We start from the raw sequence: 25705 nt of genomic DNA, 5'->3' as shown, positions 1-25705 counted from the left end.
AGGAGCAACAGGGCAACTTTTCAGTTTCTCCTTCCAGAAGAGAAAGCAATTGAATCTGGTACTTCTGCTCAAAGCTCTGTGTCTGTCAATCATTTGTTCCTATGTCTCACTGCCCAATTGTACAATGACTGCCCATTTAGTGGAGGCCTAACAGCTTCTGTCACAGCCTAAAACAAGAAGAAAACACAATTACTATAAGACCTCTATTCCTCTCTGAACTCTACCCTAATAATGAATATTTTCTAAACAACTCAAAGTTAACATGCATGAGTTTTAGCAGGGCATACGATTTTTATTATGCAGGAGACTCATCTTCTACATTGGGCTATCATTTTTTACCCATCCCACCTACAGGCATTTATATATCACAACTGCTTTCTCCACCCATTTAAGCCAGCCCTACTCCCTGAACACAGGTAATGAGTCAAGTCTCCAGCTGTGACAAACCTTATGGTGGGAGAAAAACCACAGTGCCAGGCCACAAATGGAAGTCATAGACTGATAGAAGAGAGTAACACAAGAGGGAAAGAAACTTGCATTACAGTGCATAAAAACAAACTGACATCAGGTGGGCCAGTTAAGTCAATTTATGCCAGGTGATGTTCTGTTCCAACAGAGAGGACATCTACATCAATGGCTGCAATTTCCCAAGCCAACCATGTTGTTATCTCTTCTTATGTTCTTGTAGTAATATTAGCTGACCTGGAACTTCAAAGGCATGTCCTAGTTCATCTTACTTTTTTGGAAAAAAAAAAAAAAAAAGTAAAGATAAAAAAAAGTCAGTAAGAGTCATAATTATCTTCAGTCTAGATTTTTGCAGACAAGTCTCTCGTACCACAGTAGAAGAATTTAGGAAAGTGTAAGAGAGAAATAAGGGCCCAAATGACCTTAGCTGTAGTGATACGTATGTGTTAATCAGAAGAATGAAACACACACACACACACCCATAGCTACTATAGCTATCATCTAAACCTCATTACTGTGCTATAATATCACCTGGAGCAACTTGTTTATTTCAGGGCTACAGCCAGGCCTGACACTGGGGAACTAATCAAGGACTTCTAAACCTAACTGCCTATCTCTATAGATACAGTAATATCTATAAATGTGATAGTACTCAACCCAGTGCCTCTGTGAAGTGCAGGATATCATGTATTATACCCTGACGAATAATATTTCACACAGGATTATGAGGAGCTATTGCCAGTATATTGCTCTCTGGTCTAGTTTACCCAGAATTACTATAACAGAGTAAGCATAATTTAGATCTTACCACCACAGATCTTCACTGTTTTGCATTCCTACAGCATTTTTCATTCAAGGAACTCAAAGAAGTGTACATTACTTAACTAATTCAACCTTACAATGCCCCTGAGATGCAAGTAAACAAGTTTATGTACATTTTACAAGTGGAGAAACAAAATCTAATATTTTTTCCCAAAGAAATTAGTTACAGCCTTTTGCAAGTAAAATCTGACTCAGAAGGGATTAGGAGGTGGGACCTACACTGAGAGCCTCAGCACAAACATTTTAGCATTCATTGACTTTGGGATAGTCAGGCTAATTTACACCAGCTGTGGATATAGCCCTCTAAATCCTCACTATTATCTAAACCCTCTAAATTATCACTAATTGTCAAAAGACCTACAATAACCTTTTCTTAGGAAACAAAAAAGTGAAAGGTCTAGCAACGTATTTTCTATACCTCTGTTAGAGGAAAGTGTTGGCAGAATCAGCTTGTTTCTGTAGACTCATACTTTGGAGCAAAATGGTCAGAGAAGTAGTTAAGTTCTCACTTTTTTCCATTGCCAAAAGCAAATGTATCATAGTGTACTTGAGTTTCCTGAGAATGACTAAATTTGTCTTTTTTATTGTGCAGCTGAGATATGGCATGATGTATTCTACTGCAGAAGCAAGTGAGGTACTGGCATTTTTTTCTTTATTCTCCTCCAAATAGCTGATCTATGGTACAAACATCCATGTCACAGAAATGAAAAGAACATGTGCTATTGCTTTACCCTTTGAATGTATTATGCCTGCATGGGTTAAAGTAGCCAAAAGAAAAAGACAAGCAGAGAGCAGTTTTATGTAATGAAAGATCCTGATAAATATATTAATCAAAAATATCTTTTCAATGTATCCCATCTGGTTCTCTAAGATAATATTATAACCTCCTCTTCTGTAGTGTTGAGGGGTTCTGTCAGTTGAAAAGATAATATTAAATAAAGCAAAACAGTAAGGCCTATTTCCTGCAGTAATAAAAAGAAAAACAAGTTTCACCTTTTCTGACTACTTTGGGTACTTCAGCATGTGTTATTTTGGGGCATTCTTTGCAACATATCATTGTGTCAAACAGAAAATTGAGGGGCTGTCATTTTCATCACAAACACATCATCTTACTGCAGGAAAATAGAGAACCTGGATGTAACACTGTGCAACAGCTTTCTTGTCTATTAGTGCTTAACCTGACAAAACCTTTAGTGGCTTGCAAAACTTTAAAGATGACAGTTCAGGAAAATGGTTCCTGCCAGGTACGGTATACTGGGGAAAATCTGTGAGAACGTTCAGTTTTACAAGCCAGGGATATCTGCTAAGGCTGTCTTTGAAAATGAGCAGATGTCTTGCTATGTTTTAATTTTATTACTGTCTTTTTGGTAATCCCATTCCTGTTTCAACCTGAACAGGTAGAGCAGGAGAGCTGGCAGGAAGATGAACAACAGGAGAGCACTGTCAAGCTGTCATCAGATGACCTTCACCATACCTCACTGCTTTCCAATATGCAGTCTTACACTGGGAAGAAAAAACTGCTTTTGCCTTCTCTTTGTCAGATGGCTTTCATCCTCTTTTTTTAAGTGGAGAGCCTGGACAGACTTGATCTATCCATTTCCACACTGAGTTATTATCTTCCATTTTTCCTACACCTCAGTAAGATTTGGATTTTAATATGGCATAAGCAGCTAGTGGCTTGTGAAGGGTTAAATCCTCTCCAAACACTTAGGTAATGTGTGACTAGATAAACACCTCATGTTTGTTGAAGTGAAACATTGCTCTGCCACTTCTCAAAGTCATGGGTGATTTTCTACTCTGTCAATCCAAGCTGGGCTTTAATATGATAAAGAGCTCTGAAACCGCACTCCTATCACAGGTTGAACACACTACCAAAATCATTTTGATCCACTTCTCCTATCTCATAAACAGCTGGCATTTGGCATGGCTGAGTGGATGGAGACATTTCTGAACTGACTTTAATGACCTCGTAGTATGTTTGCAATAGATGAAGCTTAGCAGTTAGTCATGATTGAAGCTGGCACCTGAAATAAAATTCTCACCTCAGCTTTGTGTTACAGTTGCAGCAATATCTTCTAGATATAATTTGGAAGCATCTCTGCTCTAATCTCAAAGGAGTGCTGGCACTATAAAATAATTGCTTTGGAATAAATGGATTTACAAATAGTCTGTGCTGTATTTGGGTAGTTCAGGTTCACTGTTCTTACTTGCATTTTCCTGAGAAGTTCAACTTCAAGCTTTCCAAGTGGCCTTTCTCCCAATATATTTCATGGCTTTTAATTGGATCGGAGACATCAAATTCTACTAATCAATTTTTTTATTATTTTAGGAGAGGGTCCTTTTCTTACTCAAATTCTTTCAAAGCCATAGGCTGATTGATACCCAGGACTTTTTGGCCTATTTCAGCAGTGAAGTTCAGTGTTTCCACTGGTGCTGTTACCCAACCAGTTCAAGCTCCCAGTTCCAGTTCAGGGTGGCTTACTGAGTCTTTAGGCTGCAGAAGGTAATTCTGAGGAGCTGATACCATTGCATCAGTATGGCATCCACTGCAAAGGGCAGGGGATACAGGGGGTTGGTGGTACTCTGTGCTTGTTCTGTCTTTTGACCTGAAAAGCAGTGACTCTTCTAGGTAATTTGGGATTTCTAAATGCATTTCTTTGGGCAGATTTAAGAATATTTGTTCAAATCATATTCTTTTTAATAACATCTATGCCAAACTCAAAGCATAGCCATAATAATACTGGTACACATATTTTCAGAGATTATGTCTCATGCTTTACCTGACATTAAACCTGCCATATTAGCAGGTCTTTCATAACGTTGCCCATGTGCAGTTGTCCATCTTCAACTTTAGAGGCAACAGTCTATCCTTACTGATATGATAACCACCACCAATATAAACTCAAATTGTACAACCTGACAAACACTTCACAAATGTTCATATCATCTTCTGGTTACTGCAGGCATAAAATCACTTCCTCTTTGCTGGAGAAGTCTATGTCTTTTAGCATTGTAATTCACCACTTTCCAGAAATGTGTCCAGAAATATCCTTTGCAATTTTAAGACTTGTGATTACCATTATCTCATTTTCTATAACTGGACGTGTGAATTTGTTTTGGATCCTTTACAACCATTTTGAAATATCAGGATTATATTCTGCCTGCAAATTGTCCTCACTTAAGCATATTTTCAACTTATTCACTATAATGGACTCACATGTTTTTGGGAAAAGAATGTACGTTATTTTCATTGTAATCTTAGACCTTTTTTCTTTTTTTTAAAAATGCTGTATACCCTCAAAATAGTTTGTGACATTTGGAAAAACTATCAACTATTTCATGATGACATTAGAAAATATTGCTATTTTTCAAACAGGGGAAAAAGAAACACAAAAATTAGTTGGGGGAGGAAAAAAACTTTTACAGTAAAAAAAAGTTTAAGACTTCAATCTAGTTATTTAAGCAAAGGAAAGAAGGTAACTTAATAAAACTGTGCTTTCACTGTCAGAAAATACTGAATACCTAAAAGGCTTTTATGTTAACAGATGAAAACATAAGAGAAACTCATAGCTAGAAGCAGAAAAGAGAGAAATTCACATGGGAGAGAGGTGCATTTTTAATACAAGACAAAAAAACTTCCATAAGAACCAAGGCATTTACCTCTTAATATCTCAACATCAGTCCGCTGTGACTTGTTGATGTATCCTGTGGTATCTATTAATTATTCTTCAATCGCATGTTATTGAACTCAGTACAGATGCCCCCAAATCAAAGCTAAGAGGCTGTGATAGATCCACTCAAATGGCCACAATTTCTCTTTTTTGTTTAAATTCTATGAACAGATGACAATTTGACTTGAATATTTTTCTTTTAGGGAATTTAGAGTCTGCAAAAGCATCATAAATGTACTCAAGTACCTAAACCTGGAACAGCCTGTAGGAACAAAGTCTGGCATTAGTAGACTCAGACTAATGGAGCAAGATAAGCAGGAATAATGATTTCATCCTGCAGAACTACAAACGGGGGAAGTTTTAACTGGCATTGATGAGATCACAGAATTAGTAAGTGTCTGGGAGCCTTTGATTCTTGTGGCAGATGATGACAGAACCTGATGGATGCTATACCCAAGAGCATTTGGTCTTAAGAGTTCTAGTTTCTTCCTTTGTAATTGGACCATACTTCTGTGATATTTTTCTATCTGTCATGCAAATATATTCATTTATAAAAAGGAGGTGGAACAAAGGAAATAAAAGAGCTTGCATGCCCTGTTGCTGGCCAGGCTGAAAGAGAGCCCTGGGCACTTTGAGATCTTGCAGAGTCACCAGGAATGTGGCAGAAGGACAAAGAAGAACAACCAGTATCTGAACTGTTGACTACACTGGAGACAATTTCTTTTATATTTTGTTGATACAATGTCTTGTATTTACCTCTCAGTCAGACACTCACAAGAAAAATTACAATTAAGCTTAGAATAGAGATTGTTTCACCATTAGACGGGAACAGGACTAGAGTCAGATATTGCTTGAGACATAGTTTCTGAAAGATCTCGTTTTCTCCATTCCTGGGAGGTCTCATTTTCTCCATTCCCCTTGTGGAAAACATGTAAGTATAATATTTGGCATTGGGGAGAAGCAAGAAAGGAAGTAAGATTCTGTGCATCAGGCTCAGAAAAGTGGCAGGCAGTAGAGCAAAAGCTAGATCTCCCTACAGAGAAAGGACCAAACACTTCTGAGCACAAGTAGAAAGGAAAATGACCATGTGAAAGAGGAACATGGACTTTTGCTGCAGATATAGTGAAAGAATGGGAAACCACATGAAGAAATTTCCTTTGAAAAAGCCACTTCTTAATCAAATCATATCTCAAAGGAGACCTTCAACACCATCTCAGCTGCCAACAGCTATCAATAGTTTATCTGCAAGGCACAAAAACAAAGGGTCCCTTCCCTCTCTAGTGCTAGCTGATGGGAGAAGTTAACAACCTACTTCTGTTATCAGTCACTCAATTTGTGTAAGTGACAGCAGAGATCTGTGTGGTGGATGGAAAGCTTGACTGACTGATGGCAGCTTGCTGTCTTTATTCATCTTGCTTTAAAAATATGTGTGCATATATATACATATATTTACATGTGTGTATATATATATATAGATACACATATATATGTGTGATGAGTAACAAAATCCAGTTAAACTATCAGCTGACAAATCACGTATTCATAAATAGCATGTTTCAGTATAAAGTTTGCCTGTTCAGAAACATTATTAACTGGTTATTCACCCAGATTTGAAAGATGCAATTTCAAGTTCTGTGAGAGTTTTCCCATGTGACCTTGGGTGAAACACCAAAAGAGGAATTCAGGTACCTAAACCAGGTATCTAGTACCATTTGAGATGCCGTAGTGGATGTGGCACATCTACATAGGGCTGTCACAAATGATGCAGGACTTAAGACTCATGTTACTATGGTGTGGATGCTGGAGGCCAGGTAATACTTTAGAGTGCCTAGAATGAAATTAGACACCTGTTTCTATATCCCCTTCATTTAACTCTGTGCTTCAGCACCACATTGGTAAAGTTCTGACCTCTACCGAAAATTTTCTCACCAATTCACAATAATATTATGTGATACCATTCAGCCATGACAGTGCTGTATGACCCTTTAGGCACATTGACCTTTTTGTGCACGTGAATTCCTTTAAGTCCTTTACTCTTTTTTTACCTTTTCTTTTTTTTTTTTTTCTCCAAGATGACCTGTCTGTCAAATAACTTGCCAACATATATACAAAAAAAAAAAAACTTTGATCTGATGACCATGTTTGTAAACAAATAATATAGTAGAGGTCAGAGGTTTGTTCACTGTTTGATGTTGCCTTATCACATTTGGTCAGGTCTTCTTTAAAAGAAAGAAAGAAAGGAGAAGGGAAAAAAAAAAAAAAAGCTTCTTAATTTCAAAAGACAAACTGATCCCCGAAGACAGACATTTTTTCATATTCAGATTCGCAGGGTACCCATAAAAGAATGGGGGGATGGTGTTTACATTTAAGTTCCTTTTAAAGCAAGATTCAGTTTTAACTTTTTATCATGCCATAGATAAAGAATTATTTTTTTTCTAATGCTATGTCTATGATGCCCCCACCTGATTGTAGCAGTCTCACAGCAGCCCCTCCTCATGAATCACCCTGGAAGAAGATAACATCATATCTGATGTCAGCTCCTGAAACACAGCTGCAGCCTTCCAGAGAATCCACACCAGCAGTGCCAATAGACTGAGAACAGTCCAGCTAAAAATGGCTTTTTTTAAAAGGAATAAATGAATAGAGGATGATCATTTATTTCACTTGTTGTAACAGCTTGGTGAGAACATTCGGGAAAAAGAAATAAAGAAATAAAAAAGAAAATACCAAGTGGATAATTAAAGTTGCAAATGGTAAATGAGAGATCTTGTGGAAGGCATGGATACAGAAAGTTTCACTGAGGGCAACAAGGTTGTCAAAGAGGGCAGAAGCTCGTAGCCTTCACTAAATGTCTGGGCACTTCTCAAGACCAGACAATTCATTATGGTTGTAGATGTGATCCCATGTGTTTCTGCTACATCTAAAGCCAGCTCGAGGCCAGATTGATTAGTTGTGTTCATCATGAGGTTTTAGTGAAACTAGTGAATTTACCAGTTATGGAAGCCATAATGTGAGGAGGAAGGTTCACTAACAAGGAACTTTTAAAGTTAAATGGTCAGAAACACATAAATCAGGAAGAAGCCCAGTCAAAACCTGGTTCTCTGTCCAGAAGGAGATTATAGAATTCCAGCTGTCATTATAATGCAGCATTTTTCTAGAAAATACAGCTTTGGTGAATATAGAGTACATGTGTTAGTTATTTCAGGAGAGTTGTATGTCAACAGGGGTGACTCAAGGAGCAGTTTGTCCTTTATAGGGTGTCAAAAGCAGCTTGCTATTCAAGGAGAATCTGTAAATAATAAAAGAGGATGGAACAATGCCAGGTGGCAGCCAATTGTACAGACAATGCATTTGATTTATGCCAATTTAAGAGAGCAGTGTTTGGACTCCAAGCCAAAATTATGTACTATCATGACAAATATTTTTATTGCACAACAACATCTTTTTGCATCTTCATCGTTTTCATACCAGTTCTTCAGTTTGTGTCTCTTTTTTTTTTCACAGAAGGCTGTAATTTACTCCTGCTCTCATCCTGATGAAATTCAGCCCTTCTGTATACAGTGTTTGCCTGCCTCTTTGAACACTGGCTTTAGTACAGATGTTTGCTGGAACTATTTGCTTGAATCTAGTTTTGTTGACTTATTGTAATTATATGGGTGATTCTCGCTGGATGCAAGATATTTTCTTAAAGTATGGTAAGACTTTTCTCCCGGGAGAAGACTCCTGTGAGAACATTCCCATAGTCTGAAAAAAGGTGATCAGGTTTTTAGAAAGGAAATTATCACTTACCTCTCCCTGCAAAGAGAGAAGACATTTGCTTTATAGTTAAAAATGCACTGGAGCTTAAAGCAGGCCGCCTCCACCTCCTAGGCAAGGTGTATTAATACCTTTGACCCTGGTTCAGCAGAGGATTGAAGCAAGTTATACATGCAAAGAAACTCAAAGTCTTCTCTGAGCTGAAGCTGAGTATAGCCCAATATTTGCTTTTCACACATCTGAATGAGAGCAGAATGACTCCAAAAACATAACCTCGCTTGTGGTGCTGCATACGTCTGAAAAGTCTGACCATCATGTAAAAGCTGCAAGGAAAGGAGGTCATAGATGTCATGTTATCCATTTGACTCATGGATGAAATAACAGATACAGGGATAATTTGCAGTGAAGGTTGAATAGAGATTTTTTTTTCACCAAGTTTGTAAGATATCTCTTGGGTCATCTCTGAAGTTTCTGGATTCCATTATCATTGTCTTCACTGAAATATTTTTGTTATTCTCAGGCCTAGCTTAATGAATTATCCAAATCCTTCTGAATGTATTTGCTCTGCTCCATATTATTCATACTTTGTTCCCATTTATTATCTTCTGCGGTGAAAATTTAGCTTTCAAATCCCTCCTCTGAATCACTCATAAGAATAAGCTCATCATTTTTGTAGCAAATCAAGCACATCTCAGAATTAATGGTCAACACCATTTACTATATGTTGTACTTTGTTTCTCTGTTTGTCAGCTTTTGGACTTACACATTTAGCCATGGTTTGCTTTTCTTAGGCTGCAAGTCTGTAGATGTGCAGCAAACCTGAAGCTCACAGACAGTGAGACAATGCCACACCTACTCGGGAATGGCCTGAGATCAAAACCTGCCTCTGGAAGGTAAAAGTCTGTATCAGATTTTTGTAGCAAGGGTGTATTTGTCATGCAAGTCAGAGTTTAGACATCATGTAACAATTTATGAAGGAATGCCTGCCAATCTGAATTGTCTTCTACATGTTATTTTCTTTAGACTTGGAAATATATGAGTGAATGATTGATAATAAGAAAATATTTGAAACTCCTCAGTCCTTTTCTCTTTCAATTTGAAACTGAATTGAAGAGATGATCTGATTGTAAAGTGCTGGAATAGAAATCCACAAATGAAAATTCAGCGTTTTGCTCAGTTACACTTTCTGTGTGTGACTTTAAGTCACTTAACCTATGCTTTGCCTCATTTCTCTGCATGGAAAATCCTATCTGTAAAATAGGCATAAAGCTTAAAAGGATCAAGTGAAAATGCAGTAGTTACAGAGTTAACTAGACAGTCTGCATCAGCTCGATGCCTAAGACGCCACTGCAGTGTCAAAGTCAACAGCTAGCCAGACTGGTTTGCAGGAATACTCTCACGGTGAGACTTAACGGCCAGCCAGGTAACACACCTTAGGAAAGAAATGGGGGAACCTCAAGGAATTTCTTGACATGGACATACCTGCAGTACAGAGGTGTGCTGACTCAGCCATTTGCCTACATTTGCTCTTGCAACACTCAGACAAACTGGAAGGAGAACCAGCGATCTTTCCTGAAAGAGCTCGGGGTTTCAACAAGGACACGTAACAACTTCACTTCACAGCTTCTACCAAGGCACTATGAATGGCCAAAGCTGGGTCTCCAGAGTACCCTAAACATGAAACATATCCAAGGAGCAGGCTCTCCATATCTGTTATGCAGAATAAAAAAGTTTGGAGAGTTTGTGCCATAAACTTTGCCATCAAATGGCCTCTAGCTGCCTGTCGATCAAAACCACAATCAGACAAGACACACAAAATACTTCCTGTGACAATAAAAAACCCTCTGTCCTCAAAAAATGCCATTCCTCTGCCACTTTAAATACAATTTCAGTTTGCTTCTAGCTTCAAGGTCTATCCTATTTTAGAGATGTTACACAAAAAACTTGCTGAGCAAATTGCCAATTAAGACTAAGAGAAGGAAAAAAGAGTCCTTGGTGCCGTTTCACAACCTTCACTCCAGTAATATGCAGCTGTCGCTTTTAGTCACTGCCTTTGCCATAAAGTCTGTGTTAAATATTAACACTCAGGTACAGTCTACCTGATTTGCTTCTGGAGCACAAGGGCTTGCAGCAAGGAGACCTTGGAAAATGGTAGAAAATGAGCTGAAAATAGAGGTCATAGAAAAAATCACAAGAAAAACATGTCTAGGCATCCTCCAGAATAAAACAGAATTGTCTTCTTTTTTTTTCATCCTTTTATTTGAAGATAGTTCTGCTTTGCACTGAAGAAGTAGGGGTTAGAACTACTAGCTGACCTACAAGAAATCCTTCCCAAACAAATTATTCTACAATTTTATGATTTGTAACTTTGCTATTAACTTTCTAAATTAATACAGCCTGAGTGAGTGAACACAGCCACCTCGTTATTTCACTAATTCAGGCTGTAGCTGCCTAATACTATACTTTGTCAAACATAACAGTATACAAGTACAGTTAGTGAAAGTTATTCTAGGTTCCTGCTCATACTATATGTAATATAGCAGATAACATCGTATGAAATCTGTAATGAGATTTGTCTTCATTATTCTTCGGGGTAGTCTTCAGATTGTTGAACCTTTTCTCTCCTGGTATATCTTTTTGTCACTGTAATCTATTACAAATTTTTTTTGTTTGTTTATATCATTGTTTTGTTTTGTGAATGTTTCATCAAAGAACCTCTCTGTGTGTTCTCCATTTCTCCATGTAAAAATGCCCGACTGATATTTATCTATTTGAGTTCATTGTACTCTTTACTCCTGTTCTAAATCTTCTTTTCTTTGTTTTACTGTATCCCAGTTGTTTGCAAGAAGCTGTGATCAAGTTAATAACAGATCTTAAACACCAAATATTCTCCCTCTAACAAAATTAAGTCACTTGATAAAACATCTTCCAAAACAGAAAACATGTATAAGTGCCAAAATATCACTGAAAAAGAAAGGGAGTTTGATACCTGCTTCTTATCTGTGCTTCTAAAAGTCTCCCCTCTGCCCTCAGAGGCTTGGGAACTTTGCAAGGTCAATTCTGATTGCATGTCTGAAGTGTATTGAGCATAAGGCCTACGTAATTTATGTTCATCATTTCCAAATTTTCAAATCCTAAGCATACAAGTCCTCAACTAAACTTATCAGGCTTTCTGCCTCCAAAATGCAAAGGTTTGGTTTGGGGTTTTTTTTGTAACAACTGTTGTTACATTTACTAATGTAAGAATGCGTGTGATATTTGTCAGTCACTCTTTTTTATTTGAGGTGCTGGGATAAAATAGCTTGATGATGAAAAAGTGATGACCAAACTCTCCACGACCTGCAGGTTCTTTATATTGGTGTTAAAGACTGTTAAAAGTGAACACAGAATCGTTAGCTCCTCTTGAAAAATATGGTCTTTGCACATTTGTAGTAAACCTAACAAAACACTAAAGCTTCTTCCACACTGAAGCCTCAAAGGACTTCTGCAATCCTGTTGTTTAATAACAGCATTGCTATTGAAGATAATTGCAGTCAGTGGGTGGATAAGAGGAGGTAACATGTGCTCCTGGAGCCAGCATAAAAGAGAAGAGCAGGCTAGATTTAAAAAAAAAAAAAGAGAAAAAATGAGGAAGGAAACAAGTCTTCTAAAACATCCCTTATTTTTCTTGTTCTAGAAGGCAAATGTGCCTGCGAGAGGGCAGGACCAATTTCCTGGCTGGGAAGGCTGTGACTTTATGAGGAGACTACATACTCAGGTCATAGCTATTGAGGCTGATGTTTAATGTAAGACGAAGTTGGAAAGCAAATGCCACAGTGACAATGATCACAACCTTTCACCTGCATCTGCACTTTAATTTCCCTACCAGTGTCACTTTTGCATGATACTGTGGTCCAGTAACGACAGCATGGCCGAAAGTGAATTAACTCCACTTGACTCTAATTGAACTGCAAGGGACGGGCGAGTGAAAGGAGCCTGACAACCGAGGTGCCACCACCAACACATCTGATCCAAACCCCTCTGATCATTAACCTCCCCTCCGTCCCCCAAATTATCACATGCAACAAAGCACTTCAGCCTTCCAAGTCCCCCAGAAGCACTATTAATGTCGTAAACATCAGTACACTGAGCCATCAGACTGACAGCAGTTTCCCAGCAGAAAAGGAAACCTAATGTATGTTGACATATGACGGGCACAGGAGCTGTGGTGCAGCCCTTTGAGGATCACACATGCCATTTTCTCCCTTACAGAACTGTTGAAACAACAGACTATCCTTGCCCAAAATGGACAAGTTTAAGCCAAATGCTGTCAGGTCCCCTTATTATTGATAACGTTTGACAGGGCTGAGCTTTGCTTGATCTTTTTTTAGCCTTTTTGTCTAAATGGAAATTGCTTTTTATTTTTTCTCCCGTTGTTTTTTTTCCACTACACATTGCACACAGCTGGTCTAAATATGCAAGAGGTACCAGTCCCTGCATGAAGTACCAGGAACAGAGACATGTAGTTAAGACATTGCAGAATTTCTGAGTGGTTTTTTTTTGTTTCTATTTAAGACAACCAGCAAACCCCAGAACAAAATAAAATTCTGTGTGGGCATCCTCAGATCAGACATGAAATATTCATGCTAATGTAGCAATCTGCTGCTGGGTTTTGGAGGGTTAGTTTATTTATTTATTTACTTATTTGTTCTGATTTTTTTTACTCCAGTTAATTAGGTCTATCAAACAGAAAAGCTAACTTGTTTACCTGTAGAAGCCTTATCCTCTATTCTACCAGCATTTTCATCATGTCCCTATTACTCTTCATTAGAATTCAAGCCATTCTCCTGAGATGGTGAAACCAAGTTAGCCTGACAGGCAGTAAAATGTTTGCAGACACCTAGCCAGTCATGTCCTGGAATAGTTGTCACCAAGAGCAATTTTAGAGGCAAGTGGATGCCTAAAAATAACCTTTTTTTATATATTAAAAAATTATTTTTTTTTACAGGAGTTGAAATGATCACAGTTGGAAACTATATAATACCTGAAGTTCATCTGAAGTCTGAAGTTGAACCAAAGTGAAAGCCTGAGTTCCGTAGTGTTATGAAACACTAGGATGACATGGAAAAAACTTTACAAAATTTCTCATGGCAAATACTGTACGTCTCATGAGATCAGATTGCTGCTTTCTTTTTCCTTTGCTTAAAATACCAAAATGAAAACTATCAGAGATGAAGAACAGAAAATAATTTTTTTCCATTAAGCAAATTCATTGTTGCTGTTATTATTTACCATCAAAACAAAGAAAGTAGCAGGTGAAGGCTTGGGAAAAACTATTCAATTCTGTTGGTAGTTCTCTGTCTAGCCCTTAGACAGCTTTGGTTTAGCTTTTAAGACAGACAGTTGTGATTTCATGGGCCCCACCTAAGGCACGTACATATATATCCATCATCGGAGGAGCCTTTGAAGATTCTACCTGCTCAGTTTTGCTTCCTGGGACCTAAACTCTTTGGATGATTTGGCAAAGCACTGAATATCGTTAAATGCTGATTTTACTTTATGGTTTCTCTGTCAAATTAGAGTTTATATTCTACCCCTAGTATGTCTCATTTATGTAGATCATAAGTGCTTTAGGACAGCAACTGTCATTCAGTGTGTGATCACAGTCCAAGGCAGCAGATCCATTGAGGGAGTGGTGGGGTTTTTCAACTGATGCCACAAGGAAAGTACTAATAGTAGCAGAGCCATAACAACTACAATTTCTGACAGCTACAGAAGAGAGCCAAGACATATGAGGATGAAGGCCAGCCTTCTTTTAAGAGTGACTCTTACAGGACTGGACAACTCCTTGGTAGGGCAACTGTTGGGGTAAGCTTGTCCGGGTATCTTTTGTAATGGAGGAAATGAAGAAGGAGAAACAAATATGGTTTTGGCAGCTGAAGTTATAAAAATGCAACAAAAATTGGAATTGTGCTTGATGGTATTGTCCCATTGAAGGAGTCCAGCACAGGTCTCATATCATCTTGTGGACTTTCATGATAGCTCATACATTCTCCAGACTGCAGCCCCCTGGTTTGGTGCAATGTCTGGCCACATGCACAGGTTGCTGACAAACTATAACATATTAGTGGCTAGAGAAAGGAAAGAAAACCCAGACAGGAAAAAGAAAATAAGCTAGCAAGTTTCACACCATTATTTCTCCTACTCTAACTGGCACTGGATAAACGCAGCAAGTGCTCCCAGACACACCAAATCAACAGCCAGATATGTCAGGTCTGGTCATGCTTCTCTCGCACATCACCTTACACAAGCATTGGCATTTCAGTCTTTCTCAGCTGTGAGGACATAGAGCAATAAGCATCAGGGCTGAATGATTTGAGCTCCCCTTTCTAGAGCACCACCTGGTGAACAGCACACAAAACCACACAATGGACCTTTTTGCTCTCCCACCTAGAGGGAGAACCAGCCCTGAGTCAGGCAGTGTGTATTACTACCAGTTGAAACATCAGATTATTTGTTTTGTAGTTGTTCTTTTTTTTAATTGAGGAGTGGAATCTGGGGAGAAGTGACTTGGACTGAGAGCATTTTGTCTGACAGCCTGTTCATAAAGCTGGTCTCCAAGATGGGAACAAGTATCACCTGTGGAGGAACTCACAATCTTTTTGAAAGAAGCACACTAGAAGTGTCTTCGATATGAACTTCTATAAAAAAACAGATTCCAGAAAGAGTGATCTCAGCAAAGTCCTTTACATTTTTAGCGCCCTTGCAAAGATGTAACAGGAAGGGAGAGGCAAGTTCCAGCTACAGAAAACCTACCTGGACCTGGCACAAGGTCTCTGTAGGACTGGAGCCAAAGTCCTTGGATATAAACACCCTGCTGAATTAATGTTCAGTCAATTGGTCTAATAAGCAGTGATCTTCAAAAGGTTGCTTAGTTTCTTTCCACGGGTGAAGTGCATAGTTCCCTGCCTCCCTTGCCTCCCTGTAAGGTGTTACTCTTGCAACACTGTTTAAATTGGGAAAAATGTTTGGGAATCCTAGATTTATTCTGACCTTGCATAACCCTGGTTCCTCTAGAAACAGCTAAATTCCTAATGCTGCTTGTAATTTGCAGGGCCAATCTTATTTAAAATCCATCTCTCCTCATTTGTAGAAGGAAATGTTATTCTTGCAAATTCAATGAATGTGTGCACCTTTTCTGTATTCCTCAATCTTATAGTCAACCTAAGAACAAAAGCCTGGAAAGAAGGACTCAAGTGATTTAAAAAAACCTCCTGGGCAGGGAGAAAAGAGCATCTTCTCTTTTGTCACGTTACATCTTATAATCTTTCACAAATTACTAAACTGGGATCCTTAAAATTGCAAAGTGCCTCATTGTGCTACATACAAAATGTCTGCATACTTCGGGGCATGTGGGTTTAAGGCCCTGAAGCTGTTCTTTCCCTATAAAATGAGATAATAATATCTGCCCACTTCAGCAGAGTGATGTGGGATTGTATCAACCCACCAATAGCCAGAAGCAGTTCATTACTGCCCTCAGGTGTGAAACCAGCTGCTGGCACAAAGCCACTGCCATAACAGATTGCAGCTGGAGCAATGAACACAGTGTTAAATACAGAGACAGGCTGGAGGATTGGTAGCGTGAGGGCAGAAGCAGCAGAAACAGTTGGAGGAACTTGTGAGGGCTCCTTCACTTTCTATCAGTACTGGATTTCTAAGCTACAATTCAGAACAGGATCTACAAAAAGAGAAAAGGAGAGAGTAGTAGGGGTTTTGGCGGAGGGAAGGTCTATGATAATCATGGAGTTCTTGGGTTTAGAATAAAAGCTAAATAGTTTGTGGTGGGGTTTTTTTCTATGTGGATTTTTTTTTTTTTTATCGTGGCAGAAAATGCCAGCCTGCATTATACCTCAGCTCCAAATGAGTGTCCTAGATACAGCTGGAGCTCTCTGACAGACAGTTTGGATTTCAAAACTATTTTCCTCTTAGTTTATGTAGAGAAACTGCTTCCTGGTCCTTCACAGAATGAACTCTGCCTGCTTTGATTTTTTTTCCTATAGTCATTTTGGAAAGAATTATTTTCTCTTTTAATTTAAAAACAAAGAGGAATAGTTAAAGTTATTTTAAAGAATCTCTATGGGACTTTCAAGTGCTCACAGCCAGAGATGAACATCTCTTGCCTTAAAAGCTGCTACAAGTAACTTTACATTCACCCCCTTATGCACCTAGACTGAGCTAATGATCACTGCATCACTCGGAGTTGATGAAAAACAAAGGCATATCACTAAGTTAGTGGGCATGAAACTGTTCTGCAATAAGAGGAATTCTTCCTATTCCTCTGAAGAATAAGTTACTCTGATATCCTGGCTACCAGCAATCCCTGAAGTAAATGATCTCCTTCCTTTGCCAATCATTGCCACAGCTCCCTTGTCTCAGTTACAGCTAATTGAAATGTTATCTGAAAGCCTCAGCTTTACTCTTATCCTTCAGAAAGAAGTGGAATGATATGATAGCAACCAGACTGCTGTCACTTGAGCACCCAGTTTACAACTTCAGCATGGTAGGAACTGAAATTCAGCATGCAACTCTTCTGAAAAAAAAATCTCGGGTTTTTTTAACAATAAAATTACATGTTAATCAGTACGTTCCTCTCTTAAAAAGCAAGCAAGCTTGGTATTTTGCCAGCTAATCAGTGGTGTTCACTGGAAGCGTTCTAGTAAATGCTTTGTTGTGGCACGGTACCTGTTGAAAAGCATCATTTTCATGGAAATCTACCAATCTAAAAAGCGTTTCCATACTGGGAATGTTTCTTTAGTTTGGTAGGAGAACTGAGAATGAAAATTTGGGGACTGATTCCAGAATAAGTAGGAGTCTATGGACTTTCCCCTTCCTACCCCCAAGCTGAATATGGTAGAGAGAGGTTCTGGCTGGTCAAGGTCAGGAGCTCAAATGTGAGGCTTCCATGTCAGACAGGAGTTTTTGTTATTCATGGACTTTCTAGCTTTTATTCAAATACTCTCTTCCCTCCCTCTTCTGTCAAAACAGTGTGAAACATTTTCTTAAAAAGTTTTTTCCCTACCATGCAACAAGAGAAACACAAATTGGTATGCTTTTGTGTAAAGTGTTTTTCCCCAGGAAGTCCCTAAAAAACCCCTATGTCCGCAACTGTGCCATCTCCTACAGCAATCTGGTCTGGAGGTAAATGAGTGATTTCTTGTGCCCATTAATATCTTAAAGGAAGTAACGAGATTGTGTGGATCTTGTCTGTCTGATTCCAATTAGACATTTATATTGCCTTAAAAGTGTGCTGAACTACAGGTCAAAATTCCCTTTTGATGAACTAGAAATAAATTATTAGGGCAATGACATACATGCAAAGATGTAAAAAATCAGCCCTGGATATCTGTAGAAATTCCGTGTTATATTAAGGATCTGAGATGTTATTATCCCAAATTTCAAAGTTATTTGAAGTCAGAAAACTACATTTTGTCTCACTGGGTCAGTTTACAACCTGGTGCTCTTGGGTAAATCTCAATAATGACTTGTCAGAATTATATCCTGCACAACAGTGTGCAGACCCCCACTCTCTTCCTGTTTTTCTGAAATCACTGCAGGTTACTTCAGATGTTCAATATGCCTTTGACTTCTGATATCATAAAAAGGAAATGATCTATGAATCTTGCATTTTTTCTGTGTGCTAGCTTCAGTTTCAATAATCATGGGGCTGCTGCAGATATGACAGTTTCCACTCCTGTGAGTCTCCAAATCAGGATCCACTATCTTTTTAGAGCACATTCTGTGGTTCAAATGCATTACTGGCATTAAAGCTCACCAGACACTATTGCACCTCTGGGAAAAAAAAAAAAAAAAAAAAAAAAGACAATTGTGATATTCCTTTCTAATCTTAATGTCGATCTGCTAAAGGTTATTTAAGGAGCAGGAGGGATCTTGGTAATTTGAAAGCCTGAAGGATTAAAAATTGCTTTGTCCATGACCTTAACTTCATTCTCTTTCCAATTCTAAATTATAGGTGCAGTTCTAGAGGGAATTACCAATATAAATAGGTCTTCTCTTGATACATAGCTGCAGTAACAAACTGCTACTTAATTTTACTAAGTTTTGATAATTTTTATCAGTGGTGAATCATTTGCAAAGCAAGAAAACAATAAGTATTTGATTAGGTTGGGTGTAGTCATCAACTCCCAGAAACAAGCAGCAAAAGCAAGTATGGTAATCTAGAGATATCAAATGTTTTCCATAGAAAATGTGCCAGTTACTTTGGAGTTTGCTTTGGCCTGGACAATCTGAGTTGTTTTGCTATTAATCTAACCCTTATTTTTGGTGTTGAGACTGTGATAGAACACCCAGTAGCAAATCTCTATTCTTCATAGAATCATTTAGGTTGAAAAACACCTTTAAGATCAAGTCCAACTGTTAACCTAACACTGCCAAGTCCACCTCTAAACCATATCCCTAAGCACCACATTTACACATCTTTTAAATACTTACAGGGATGGGGAGTCCACCTCTTCCCTGGGCAGCCTGTTCTAATGCTTGAAAACCCTTTTAGTGAAGAATTTTTTTCCAATATCCAATATAAACCTCCCCTAGCACCACTTGAGGCCTTTTCCTCTCATCCTATTACTTGTTACCTGGGAGAAGAGATCAGCACCCACATCGCTACAACCTCTTTTCAAGTAGTTGTAGAGAGCGATAAGCTCTCTTCTGAGCCTCCTTTTCTCCAGGACAAACAACCCCAGTTCCCTCAGCCACTCCTCATAAGACTTGTGCTCTAGACCCTCCCCCAGCTTTGTTGCCCTTCTTTAGACACACTCCAGCACTTCAATGTGTTTCTTGTAGTGAGGGGCCCAAAACTGAACACAGTATTCGAGGTGCAGCCTCACCAGAGTGCAAGGGGATGATCACTTCCCTAGTGCAGGAAGTTCATTTTTTCCTGTTGTGAAAGGTTGCTCTAGTCAGTGTTGGGATAAAATTAAGCCTCCAGAAGCAGAGAGGTGCTAGAAAAAAATTGTGCTTTTTTTCCAAGCTGTGAAGGACTTAAAATGGAAATAGGGGAGACCTGCATTCAGACAGATTCATACATTGCCACATCACTTGTAGAAGAACTGCTGTGCTGGATCATTATCTAGGTCTCAGCAGGATGAAAGCAAAGATATATTTGATTGGAAACATTTTGTTTCACCAGATAACATTAGTGAAACTTTCATATTTGACTATTTATGAGATTTGCCTCGTTAAACTTTTTAGAAGGTGTCTCATCTGCTGTAACATGGCTTTCAGGAAATGCCACTCCTGTATGCATATCTGACACTTGCTCATTCTGTTGCTGAGACCACTTCTCTTCAAACCTTACACTAATCAGTAAAGTACCTCCATGCCTCAAACTGACAAATAAATATTTGTGGTCTTCATTCATGTTGAAATATAGGACTTTTCCCACCATAGTAAAGGAAGAGTCACCATGTCCTGCTTATTTTTAGTGCACCACAAAGGGAATCTGCAGCTGCAGCTCCTGTGTACATTTCACTATTAACTGTTTCAAGTACCCACTAAGAAAATTATTGTGATCTTGAGCAGAAAGAGTCCCTCCCAGTGGCATGTACTGAAAAATCACAATCATCTGGGGTTTTTTTCTTCAGCTATGCATTCAGTCCTTCATTTTCTGGGGGAGATATTGATGTCAATTCATTCACTTCCAAGCAATTATGGTTATTCTGTGAGCTGAGATGGGCTTTTTAAGCCACCTGATTAGGTAATCAACTCATAAGCAGGAGATTTGTATCGCTGTCACTCACCAGTAACAGTGGGTCAGTTGCTGTGTACCTGCATTAGTACTTCATTGAAAGGAAAGTTCTGTTTTGGGAAGAAAAAACTTTTGAATGGACAATGCTTTTCTTGATGGCTTCACACAGCCTGTATGTGTTGGAAAGGTAGAATAAAACCTGGGTCCCAAGCTGAGAGTCTGCTCAGCTCTGATAATGTGGCTGCTGACCTTTAGTGCAACCTTTAGGGAATTAAGCTGCTCATAGACTACTCTAGCAGCAAAAGATGGACCCCTGGCTGTTCTCCAGCCCAGGGTGTACATGGGGCCGTGAACAGCAGCCTGCCTCTTCCAGCTGCGTGAGGGCAAATCCCAAGATGGAAGACAGTAAACAAATCCCTATTACAGACCCATTCTGCAGCAGCACTTCGTGATGTCTCTACAGCCCATCCACAGATGTCTGTTGCAGATGAGAGAGGAAGGGACAAATGATTTCTCATAGGAAACAAAGATTTTTATTGGAGTGTCCTAGTAGTTGCACTGTGGGTAATTAAACCTCATGGAGTCTCTCAGAAAAAAAAAATATTATTTGTATAGTTCAAGAACTTGCATTACATAATGCTGAGAAATTATAAGTCAAATGCTGGATGCAAAAGTGTTCTGCTAGGCCTTATAACAGAAAAACCTGAACAATTTCTCATCAACATAAGATGTAAATCACAAGGAAGGTGAGTCAGTCAAAAACATTAGGGAAGATCAATTACTATTAATTCATTCAGGGGATAAAAATTAAAATGATGGCTAATTTATTCTATCCATGGATAAAAACTGAGCCTTACTGATAGTGCAGAGAATTTTGTCATTGACTTGAAAAGGTGTGGAATGCCAAGTGTTTTAATTCACATTCAAGCTAGTTTAAGCAAATAACGCAATTATTTATCATTCATATTCACAGAATAAACTTGCCAGTTAGCTCCCTGAAATATTTGTTGCTATTACACTTATGCATAATTTATTGCTAAATTTGTTTACATGTGCTGTGTTTGAAAATGAAGCAGCATGAGAGCAAAGAACATTATAGTTCGCCTGTTATAGAAAAGAACAGAGTGTGAGGAGGCTTTTTTATTCCTGCTGTATTAAAAGTGGTAAGTTAAATACAGGGACTGAAGTGCCTTTACAGACTTACATAATAAATATCATGTTTATCAATCCTTCTAGCTAAATATTGATCATTATCTCCCACATTAAGGACCAGCTTGTGCTCATTTACTCCACAGGAAGGAGTCTGTGGGTGGAAGAAGTAGTTCATAAATGTTTGTGCCCTTTCTCTCCCACAGCTGCCTTCTTGTGATGACAGACTGAAATACCAGAGGGGCAGAAATTGCCCTCAAATGCTTTATGCTTAAGGACTGCTGGGTTACAAGACATTCCCAAGGAGGTGGAACAGTACATGGATATGTCCATGCTGTGAAAGCTTCAGGTGTTACTGGGGCCAGCAGAGAGGATGGTTGTTGAACAGGACATTGGAGGAGCCCGGGACAGTCATGGGACTCCCTGTGCTCTCCATCCCAGCCTAGTTCCATGTAGCTCCATCCTAGCACACACCAGGACCTCAGCTGTGGTGCCATTAGCACAACTCTAGCAGTGTCAGCAGATAAACAGCTTTGTGTCAGCTGAGACTCCCTCCCAGCAGCTCCTGGTTTTGCAGCATGATGTGGTTCTGTCAACTCGGCCAGACATCTCAATGACAGAGAGCCCAACAGGGAGACTGCACTTTTGGCTCCAAAATTCCCCCAAAAAAGGAAATGTTTCTATTAAAAACTGCTTTTATGTCTATTTATAGGTACTGCAACCAAATAATATAAAAGTCTACTGAGTTGTTCAGCATTGCAGTGGCAAAGAGGGAGAAATACTTAGAGAAGCATCTTAGATTTTTCTGTAAACCGAGAATGGTTAAAAATCAGGGCCTCTGTTATGTGGTGATCACACACAAACTTGTGCAGCACAGAAGACATAGATGGGGGCATGGTCAGAGAATTCAGGGAAAATTTTGTCTTTCACTGAGGTCAGTAAATGTTTCTTATAGACAGTGGAAATCAACTTGCAAAGAAACAAGTCCCTAGAAACAAAATTTCCCCTTCAGCAACTACAGACTAGCACACTGCTTTGCATAGATGAGCTTAAAGAAACAGGCAGGGGGCAGGGGGCTAGGAGATCCTGGCAGAATCCTGATTCTGCCATTGATGGCCAAAACACACAATTTTTCCCATCTGTTTTCCCATCAGTGAAGTGAAGGCCATACTTCTCTCTGAAGGGTGCTGTACTGTTTAATTAGGTAATGTCAGGACAGTGCTTTGGCCATAAAACCACCATATAAACACTAAGTACCTAATTCATCACGCCCTGTGCTAGAGTGGTGAGGTGATAGGGTATCCCTTGGATCTTATGTGCAGGCATCCAGCCTAAACTGCTGTAGTGACATGTCAGTGAGTGCTCAGACCCAGTTACTCAATTCCTGAAACATATCCCATTTCTCTGGCATGTTGATCCTCCTGCCCATCTGTCTGCATGGCCCCATGCCCTCTTGAAGCATCCTGTATCCATGTTAGGAGCTCACAAGTGCCAACAGGATGGAGACGTGTGTGTGCACAACCAGCAGTGCTTTTTGTTCAAGGAGATCACTGGTAAAGTGACATAGACTTTCCATGATGCATTGGCCATGGTGGGCAGCTCTTCTATAACGTGTGAGTGGCAGTTTCTGGCAGAAATATGTTCACATGGTTGTGTCTTCTCTACGAATTAGGAGAAGTAATGAATTCTATGCAGAGTCTTTTTTATTAGTCACAAATTCTACACCCTTAGGGACCATTTTGCAATTTAGCTGGTCTCATTTCTATTTTAGCACAGAGCCAGGACAGCCTTTTCAATTGTGTTATTGTGTACTGCCCATGAACAGCAACTGCTGCCTAAGTAGGAGAGATTAGGGTATCAGCTGAACTGCCTCAGAGCTCCTTTGACTGAACGAGCTTCAAAGATTGTCAGACAAAATTAAATGCATTTATTGTGCAATGTTGTTTCAGCACAAGAAAATAATCCATGCAGGCACAGCATGGATTTCCATGTTCCTCCATCAGTTGGACAGCGTCATCGTCTTGAGGTTGCTGCTGCCCTTAAGCTTTACAGGCAATCTGTGCCTCAAGGCAAATACAGTCTCTGGATCAGTGCCGAGATAAGGCAGCCAGGGACCATTGTTGTGGTAGAGCTGAAGAAAAATGTAGGTGAAATAAACCCAGTCATGGAGCCAAATAGTTACTTTCTCTGCAGTCCTTATTCCAGAGCTGACTCCAACAAGTGGAGGTGCCAGAGTGCACCAGTTGGGTGTTTCTGGCCTGCCTGCTGTTTGTTTTCGTGTTCCTCCTTCCCCTGGCTCCAGGCAAGGCCAAAAGAAGGATGCCCAGAAGCTGGTAGGAGAGATGGCTGGACCAAAGAAGCACTGGGGATCCACAGAATCACTGCAGATGCTTTGTGGGATTTGTTTCCCTGATCAAATTACTGGAATGTTCAAACTGGGAAAATGCTCATAGTTCATCTCCTACTAAGAAGAATAACCATGAAAACATGAAGAATAACATGAAAACATGACTATCAGCATGAGATGCCACTGCCAGCTCAGATAATTCCCTCTATGCCACGCCCAATCTTCAGCAATTGTTTTATGAGTTTAGAGAACCTGGGATGGTGTAACTCACACAAATAATTTTATTTTTTTTCTAAAAAATCTACATCTAGTGGTTTTGCCAAGAAAAGATGGAAAATCTGAAGCAAAATATTTTAACAAGTAGTGGCAAACAAATAAGATGACCGTGATTTTAGGAAGAGCTTCCAGCCACTTGAGAGACATGTACAGCTCCCACAGGCAGAGTACCATGCACCACCAGCCTGCGTTCATGCAGAAAGGAAACACTGCGAAGATCCCGAGCATTGCTGAGTCCTCATGAACCTGCCCTATGTTCCTGTGTCTGGGACTAAACAAGAGTGAAATGAGGCCTAATAATCTTTCTGGAGCCTAAAACTCATTTATTCTAATTTTCTATTGAGAAAAACAATAAAATGTAGCTCAGTGGTTCAAAATATATAAACCTACATTTCGATGGTGTTAATTATTATAACGTCTGTCCATAAATTCTTGCACCGGTCTAAACTTTTAACTGGCAAAATATATACTATATAGCATGAACTTGAGCACTTAAATTTCATTTAATCTCAGGTGATATTAATCACTAATTAATACTGGGGGGGTGTTCATGCAGAAAGAATCACTACTCTAATTACCACTTGTTTGATAATGTGCCTTTATGTTTATTTTAATGGGGCTGCCAGTTTATTTAGATGCAAACATCTAAGGATTTTTATATCCCCAAGAGCAATTGCTCTCTTAAATACTTTCAGTGATACAGTTACTTTAAAGCAATAAGCAGTGCAAGAAGAGCTAGCATGAAATTACATTATATCTCCAGAGCTTTGTAGTTATATAAGAACTCTTGGCATATTCTGTTAATTAATGGAATATGTTTACTGTGGGGTTTTGAAGTTATTAATTATTTTTATTAGTTTCAAATTCTTTACCTGTCATGTCTGTGTACTATTTCTATCATTCAGAGGTGTATGGTAGTTTATGCATTCCTATCTTAATCAAGGGATGAGCAAAATACAAGAGGAAGGAGATTCATTCAGTCAGATGTCACCCCACGTTCCTATACTGCAAGTATATATATTTTTTATATATATATATGTGTATGTATATCTTAACAGTACCCAAAAATCATGAGAACATATTAACATTTTATGAAACAGATTTGCTACACTAAATCTAGCAATTTTCCAGAGTAGGCTTATTTTAAAAATACTAATATTTCTAACTTACATTAATTTTTAAATGTCCCTATAATGTAGAAAATAGTACTAATTAGAAATTTTCAAATATAAAAGAAAAAGCCCTCAACTTTTACTTTCTGAAGCTGGACCGAGGGAAGTATAATGCACAGTTAGATAAGGTTTCTTCTTGTGTTTAAAGGACGAGGAGACAACACTCTCTTTTAGTTTCCATTATTTCAATTTCTGTGATTTCTGACAAAGACTTAATTGCTGAATCTTTTTAGCTGCCTGAAAAAATGAATAATAGATATATATAAATGATTCATGTAAAAGACCTATAGTATTTAGTCATTTT

The sequence above is a fragment of the Athene noctua genome, chromosome 7 (genome assembly GCF_965140245.1).
Source record: "Athene noctua chromosome 7, bAthNoc1.hap1.1, whole genome shotgun sequence".
Taxonomy (NCBI): Eukaryota; Metazoa; Chordata; class Aves; order Strigiformes; family Strigidae; genus Athene; species Athene noctua.
Note: the sequence above shows the minus strand (reverse complement) of the source record.